The sequence below is a fragment of the Anthonomus grandis genome, chromosome 3, assembly GCF_022605725.1.
Source record: "Anthonomus grandis grandis chromosome 3, icAntGran1.3, whole genome shotgun sequence".
Taxonomy (NCBI): Eukaryota; Metazoa; Arthropoda; class Insecta; order Coleoptera; family Curculionidae; genus Anthonomus; species Anthonomus grandis.
Window position 1 is genome coordinate 14,242,374 of NC_065548.1, and position 8,848 is coordinate 14,251,221.

General features: G+C 28.4%; 1 protein-coding gene across 2 annotated transcripts in view; it reads right to left on the reverse strand.

The window, feature by feature from the left end:
• The window catches only part of LOC126733842 (probable JmjC domain-containing histone demethylation protein 2C), a 408,562-nt gene that overhangs the window by 344,629 nt on the left and 55,085 nt on the right, over positions 1–8,848 (reverse strand). The window lies entirely within an intron of this gene.

The following is an 8,848-nucleotide window of genomic DNA, read 5'->3' on the forward strand; positions in this document are numbered from 1 at the left end:
ATTATAATAATTTTACAGGAGCCAAAGTAGAGAAACAAAAAAAATGTATTCTAGCAAGGTCAATATTTAGGTGGATAACCATTATTTATTATTACGCCCTGGCATCTTTTTTCATAGATTCTCAATTATCGAACGTGGTATGGAATTCAAGATTTTTTTGAGTTGCCTCAAACAGCTCATCAGAATTTTTAAATTTTTCTGGATACCGCTGTCACAATTCCATATCTCGGTACTCGTTCCACTGACCACTTAATCACTTCAATCTTATGTTTACTAAAAATTGTTTTACTATTTGGTCAGTGTGCTTAGGATCAATGTCATACTGATATCTCCATTTTAGTGACATATTCTCCCTTACAAATGGAACATGACATGAACTTTACATGACGTTAGATAAAATCTCTATGTATTTAAATTTGTCAATTAGGTAGGTATATCATCTATTTTATAAATGGAGCCCATCCCATGCCAAATCCGCCTCCATGCTTCACAGTAAATAAGGTGTACCTACACCTTATTTACTTATACCATTTATTCATTTGTTCTTTGGACGTCGTAGAAACAAAATACCATCCGACAAGCTTAAATTAAACCAAGTTTTAAACATCGGAAAACAAAACGGTTTTCCAATCCAATCCAAATGATCATATTATGCAAATCGAAGAAGCGCATTTCTATTTTTTGTGAAATAAAGGCTTTTTTGACTGTTGTGGTTTAATGAAATAATAGCAGTGTTAAACTGATTTTGAACTGCTAAATTTTTATGTTTTATCTATTCTAGGTGTCGTTTTTCCCGGTCTGTCACTTTTGGGCGCATTAACAGCTTAACTGAATAAACCTGAAAATAGGTATATCTAGGTATGAGATGATTTGTTTCTCTACTTCTGCCATATGCTGCCATAAAAACCGAAAATAGACCATATTCAAAAATGAAATGCCGAAAAAAAAGACAAGCAAAAATAACGACCTACAAACTGTAAGCTTTCTTCAGTCTAATTTAAGTATTTTACATAAAATTAATTTTTTTGACGAATAGATGATTAAGGCTTAAATGACAACTAAAATTCATACGCCAAAAGGTATCAACAGATAATATGAGAAGCATTCTATCAAAATGAAACAACTGCATGTACATCTACAGATATCGTAGATCGTCTTCGTTAATAATAATAATTGTACAACCATAATTAGGACAACGATTAATAGGATTATCGTGGGATTGCTGAACTATATTTTATTTACCTAAAGAAATAGACATAAACTGTTATGTAATCGTTACATTGATAAAAATGGTAGTAATATTAACTAATTAGTCATGTACACTTTACATAATATCTTAAGTAATAATATTGTTATTTGATATATTAGGTAAAATTTTTAGAATCTCCGGTTTTACAATTGATATTGTGTATTTTATATTTTACATTTAAAAACTACATCTTAAAGTTAAATTTTCCCGTATAAACTATGTGAATAAATAATTCACATACCAAATAATGTATTAAAAATTACAGGTTTTATTATGTTCTTTATAAGTAAGTTATATTATTATGTACTCTTTTTACATGAAACATAGTGTCTGAAATTATTTCAAAAACGACTTCAAATGCCTGTGAAAAACTAAGAAATTGCTTTAACTATTTAAAATTGAAATAAAATGACTTCAAATGCCTGGTAGAAATGAAAAATTTAATGGCATTAAGTGTTTGGATTTTTTTTCAATAGCTTCAACTGCCTAAAATTAAAAGAAAATGACTTCAATTCAAGCTTGAAAAACTGATAAATCTAATGGTTTTAAGTATCTAAAATTAATTAAAAATTAACTTGGAATGCCTGTGAAAAACTAAGAAATTGGTTTAACTGTTTAAAATTTAAAAAAGTGCCTTTCAAGTGCCTAGTAAAAATAAAAAATTTAACAGCTTTAAGTGCCTGAAATTTGTTTCTCAATTGCTTCAACTGCTTAGAATTAAACATAAATGACTTAAAATGCCTAGAAAAATGATAAATCTAATGGTCATGAGTACTCATGAGTGTCTAAAATTAATTAAAAAACGACTTGAAAGGCCTGTGAAAAACTAAGAAATTGCTTTATAAAATTCAAATAACATGACTTCAAATGCCTGGAAGAACTGAAAAATTTAACAGCTTTAACTCTTTAAGTGCCTGAAATTTGTTTTTTTAATTGCTTTAACTACGTAGAGTTACGTAGAGAAACCTAAAGGCTTTAAGGGTCGTAAATTAATAGAAATAAAGACTTGGAATGCCTGGTAGAAATAAAAAAATTAATGGCTTTAAGTGACTGAAATTTGTTGATTGTCTAAAATAAATTAAAAAACAACTTTAAATGCCTGTGAAAAGATAAGAAATTGCTTCAATTGGTTAGGTGAAATGACTTTAAAACACCTGAAAGAAATGAAAATTGAATTGAAATTGAATATTGAACCATTTGACAGCTTTGGACATACTTTTAAATAACTGATGATGACTTGATATTGATTTTTTTTTGTAGGTATATCCTTAAATTTAGGTAAATTTTTTCATGTTTTTACAACATTGAAATATTTATGTTATATCTTATAATTTATAAGTAGGTATAATTTATATGTACAATTTTCAGTTTAAGTTTTGTTAGGTTAAAATTTTTAAATTTGAAGTTTTTGTTAACATACCTGTTAATTTCCTAAAAAAAAACCTGGAAAATAATAATCTTTAAGTATTTTCTGCTTTTTTTTAACCTGTTATTACAAGATCAAGTTAATTTTACATAACATTATTTTCCAAGAAAAGTTACATTTTACAACTTACTTTTACATAGAAATCTCGGTAAATTTACATATTTATATTACATTATCCTTCTTGTGAGTTTACTTGGGAATTCTACTGAATATACTATGTAAAAATTACATAACCTATACAGTATATTGACATAGATATTTTACATAGCCTATTATGTATATATTGAAATTTACAATGAAATTTTACTTAATGTTATGGTAACAAAATTGCCAACGTAATATTATCGAAATTTACAATGTGCTTTTTATCGGTGTACATTTTTTATTTTTGTTCATTTTACGTGCATTTTGTCGATTTAAAGTATAATTTAATAGGTATGCAGTTGGAATATAAATTTCTTATATTTAAAATATTATTTTCAAAAAACAAAAGGTTGCTAGAGTATCTAAAGTCCTCTTATTCAACAGATTTTTTAAAATGGCATTTTGACAAGTAGATATAGCTATCTTAGATTAGAATTGTATAAACTGGTACAAAGGATAATACCTACAATATCTAAGCATTGATTTGAACAAGGATATTTTTTAGGTCCATTTCGAACTCCAATTTCTTCAAGTTTTGGCACAGATTTACAGAATACTGTTCTGTACTATTGTAGAGTACTATTCTGTAAATCTGTGGTTTTGGTATAAAATATCATGCGCGACGGTGTCAAAGGTTTTAAATAAGTATATAAAAACTGCAATTTTTTTGTTTATTTTGATAATTTAAATTAATATTTAGTTCATAAATTGCAGACTCTGTACTTTTTTGACTTCTAAAGCTATATTGTTTCTCATGACGTAAATTGTAAGTACCTATTTAAAAAGCTAAACTAATCTCTGCTTAGAGTATTTTTCGAAATTTGTTTATTAACGATATAGGTAGGTCTATATTTTTTCATATGTGGCTTATTTCCAGTTTTAAAAATAGGAGTTTCAATAGATGCTTTCCAGTCCGATGATAAAAAGTCCGGTCAAAAGTGAAATTTATTACATACAATAAAAGTTTTAAAATTTAAATATGTCTGTGTTTAATAATATCAGAGATTTTATCATAGCAAGGTGATGAAAAGTTCTTTAGTGCTGAGATATGTTTTATAAGCTCCACTTTAGTTTACTGGCTATAACTAACTATTCAAGTAATTTCCTTTCGATTTCGTGACCTCATTTATTATGTTGCAAATTCTCTTATAGTTATTTTAAGAGTTAAATAATGTTTCATTTTTTAATAACTCATCTCAGCCTTTTTACAGATTTTATTTAATGTATTTCTAATGTGTTTCCTAATAAATAATTTTTTTGCAAATTTCGTTTCATTCTATCCCGTTCATTAATTGACCAAGGTTTTCTTTTTCTAATTTTACTATTGATTTTAATTGTTTTAGGTGTTTCAGGTTTATTAGTAACTGGTTGTGAGAAAGAAAAGTTAGTATATGTAATACATACAATTTAAGTAGTTTCCATAAAAATAATTATTTTGAAGAATTGAAAATTAAAAAAAAACTAGCATTTAATACAATTTCTAAACTGTAAAAGGTAACAACAGATAACATGAGAAATATTCTTTCAAAATGAAAAGATTATGTGCATTTAAAACTTCTATACATCGTAGATCGTCGATTCGTTAATAATAATAATTGTAAGACCAGAATAAGTACAAAGATTTATAAGATTTTTGTGGTCTAGAGTTTTTTTAATTTTGTCGTTAAATGTTAACCATCCACATTGGGAGATGATTTGGGACAACAGCTGTGAAATAATGGTCTTTCAAGCAGCTAATCCTCTTATCAAATCTTCATAGAAAAAAAGGGAAAACAGTGACAAGCAATATATTGCTATAAACTGTTAGGATAACTATACCTGGCCAGTCACATATAGGATCTTATGCTATCTACAGGGTGTTCTTAATATTTTTTTATATTGCTAATTAAGTTGACTTACATTACATTACTTAGATTGTCAACATCCTGTTTTTGATTCATGTCACTTGACGTGTTTTTTTAATTTCAATCATTTCATTAAAGATTCTCTTTTTATTATTTTGCTGTCTAGATATAATTTCTGTTTTTTCAAAATCTAATGAATGTTGAAACTTTTCAAATTGTTCAGCAATAGCAGTTTTTGAATTACTATTAATATATATGAAGCTTTGTACTTCTTTTATGTTCAGAAATTCTAGCTCTAAAACATTTTGACGTCTGATCGATGCTAACTTCACAATAGGGAATTTTATATACCTATTGCATTATATTCAAGTCCTTTTGTGTCTTTTGTGGTTTTAATTTTCAAAAGAACCCTTTGGTAGTGTTTTCATTCTTTAAAGCAGTTAATATTATCGTCAATAAGTTGCAATCTTTTCAGTGATTACTGACATAGGGTATTTTAAAGTTTTTTTTTTAACTGTTTTGAGTTGTTTGGTTAGTTTGAAACAATATTTTAATAATTAATTTATGTGGATAGTCTAAAAAAGTTTTCATTTTAAGAAGATTGTTTTTGTGATAGTCAATAACAGACAATTGTAATGCTTTATTTTAACAATTTTCTATACTATTAATTTTTTGTTTGAAAGAGTGATTAGAGCAATAATTTAAAAATCTTTCTGAGAATGTTGGCTTTTGATGCCAATCTGTTTTCTTATATTTTAGTAAGTTCTAATAAATAAAATGTCAAGGAAAGGGATTGAGTTGCTACGACTCTATTTTAATCGTAAATTGCAGTTTTGAATAAAAAATGTTTTAAGACGAACATCAATTTGGTTAGCAGGCACGCTAGTAATAATGTCATCGACGTATCGTATGAAAAAAGGTAATCCAAAGCTATACTCAGATCCGATCATAATTACCATATTACATTAGTGCTTCCTCTTTCTTTAAGAACAAACTCTGTGCCAGAAAAAAGAAAACCATCGTAAAATGAAATACGATTTATATGTATTAACGATTTACTATAAAACTGTGGATTCTTCCTATAGAATTCCATTTCCATAGAACCTGGAATAAGGTTCCAGAATCGAAATAAATAAAAAGTCAATAATCACATTTTCTGAAGATGTGGTCCCTATTGAATTGAATTTTGAAGGCAAGAAGAAATCTCTAAGAACCAATTATTTCTTTTAAGAGTTAAGTGGTAAAAACAGTCGCTTGGGTAAGTTTATACAAGGAAAAAGTTGACCTGGAATCTGGATCTTAGAGACATTTGATTTATAAGTCCCGGTGTTTGACCCTCTTTGTCAGTATGTATTATGTTGAAATGGTATTATCCCTAAATCCTTTTATCTTAATGATGCATATCTTTGAAAGCTTACGGATGTTGACCTGTATTAGCACATAATAGGCTTTGGTTCATAGGTATACTTGGAATTTCGAAATGAGTTGAAAGAACTAAATATAACATAAATATTTGTATTATTAAAAGTTTCCTTACAAAGTCAAAATAAGAATTTAAGTGTGTAATTGCGATTCATATTTCACTTGTCCTTGACCCTTTCAAAATTCAGATAAAATTTCGTATTTTTACAGGCTAAATTTGCATTAATTGTTCGATTATCACCTAATTTAAAATTTTGTTTGATCTATTGTGTTACTGACACCTGCCTGACCTACCGTCTGATTATTAAAATTGCAAATTTAATTGCCGTTGAAAATAATAAAGTCCCGGTCAAGGTTACGCCACGATTTACGATAAAGATTAATTAGGTATTTTTAAAGGTTAGACTATACCTATTATAAGGTACGAAGAGAATACGATATCACCCCTGAAAAGGTTTTTTTTTTGATATATTTATTTTGATTATTAACTTTATTTTCGTATTTCGTATCTCGTATAAGTTATTAAACAATTAAAAATTTCAAACATAATTATTGACCTTGCAAACTTTTTGTTCTGTTCGGTTGTAGTCACGACCTGCACAAACGAAATTATTTTTATCGTAGATCGCGCAGCCTTGACCATGACCTTTAGGTTTTATTCCGCGAAAACCCAATGTGTAAGAATAAAATAATTGATTAACCAAAACGTGGCAATTCATATTCATAGTTAACACGAATGTAACTTAAGTATTCATTGAAAGGTAATGATAAAGTATGGAAGTGAAGGTTAAATGCATTTTATTCCCAAACTATTTAGGAAAATAGTTGAATGACCTTAGAAAATGAGACTGTAGATACATTATACCCATCTTTGTCCCACCCATTGTAAAACATAAATTGGGAAATCAGCTATCAAAGTTTGAAGCGTGACATTCTTATCGGGACGATAGGTTCTAATTTCAAACCGGTCTTAAAGTTAATTGAACTGAATTTATTTCTGGAAAAACGGGGATGTAAGGCAAAAACCAAATTTGGCTTTCCTTGTATATACCTAATTAAGAGATGATAAAAACGCTTTTTTGTACCATAAAACCGCGTTTATAAATGGTTGATTTTGACGTCTAATAATTGTCCGTCTCAGTCTCACCCATATAACCTGGCAGCAAACGAACTTGACATGTCAGAAATCCATGAGATAGAAGACGATAAAAATGTATTGAACAACTTCCAGGTTAAAAAGACATGCCATATTATGGTTAACTAGGCTCGAGGTTTCGACTTTCTCTAACCTTAATATTTTAATCCTATCTTACCTTATCGCATAGTATTGCAAATTATAAATATCAATCCACATCAGCCACCCTCTTGACAGGTAGGATGTGGTTCATTATTAAACACCAACAGGATTGACTTTCTAGATAAATGATTTGATTCCTGATTTGATCAGAAATCGGATAATTTGGCGAAAATTATTAACAGGATTCAATTCAATATTCGCCATTAGACTTAACAAAAAACATAAATTTTGATAAAAAGAAAGCCATAGAAATGGCTTCCTCTATCAGCAGTTTCTAGTATGTGAGTTAAGTGAGGAGCAGGATGTTAAATACGCCATGGAAGTTAGCAACAGAATCAGAAACGAAAATCAAATTTTTACAGTCGCCCAGATAAGCTCTGCACGCAATGTATTTTTTTGCATATTTAAGGATTAAATCTGATTTTAAAAATCTAAAATAAAGTTAAGAGAAAAACTATAATTAAATATAGACAAAAAGGGTGTAGATTTGATTTTTTTTTCAGCATAAAAGATATATGTAGAATAATAAATAAGTAACTTAAAAAATCACAGTCATTGTTAAAAATGTTACACCTTCAAACTTGGGGTATAAATAAAAGATAATAAAATACACGATATATCTCAAAGGCACATGTTTTTTCAGGGGATGAAGGGGTGTAAGCCACCCCCAAATAACTTAAAAATCATAGAAATTAGTAAGAACTTTGATACACCTTTAAACTTGGTGTATAATTAAAAGATAATAAAATACACGATATATCTCAAAGGTACACGTTTTTTCAGGGGATGAAGGGGTGTAAGGGTGATATATGGTGTATTTTATAATCTCTTATTTATACACCAAGTTTGAAGGTGTAACAAAATTATTACTAATTTCTATGATTTTTTAAGTTATTTAATATTTTACAAACATTTATCTAGTATGCCGAAAAAAAATCAAATCTACACCCTTTTTGTTTATATGTAATTAAAGTTTTCCTCACATTTTTTTTTAGACGTTTAAAATCAGATTTAATTCTTAAATATGCAAAAAAATACATTGCGTGCAGAACTTATCTGGGCGACTGTAAAAATTTGATTTTCGTTTCTGATTCTGTTGCTAACTTCCATGGCGTATTTAACATCCTGCTCCTCACTTAACTCACATACTAGAAACTGCTGTTTGGAAATATTAAAATTATTTTCCTGATGTTTGGAAGACTTCTCTTATAATGTGCTTGGCCAAAATCAGTATACTGCAACCTTAGACCGCTATCAATTATTCCAGTAATTTCAAAAGTTTTAGAAAAGTTTATTCAAACCACAAATTTATATATTTTTTTATCAGGAATAACATATTTTCGGAGGGGTCAGTTTGGCTTCTGAAAGTAGCACAGTGCAACATGCATCTTGTTAAGAGTTACTCAAGAAATCATTAAGGCTTTGAATAGGGGTGACACTACAGCACTTGTATTGCTTGACTTTTC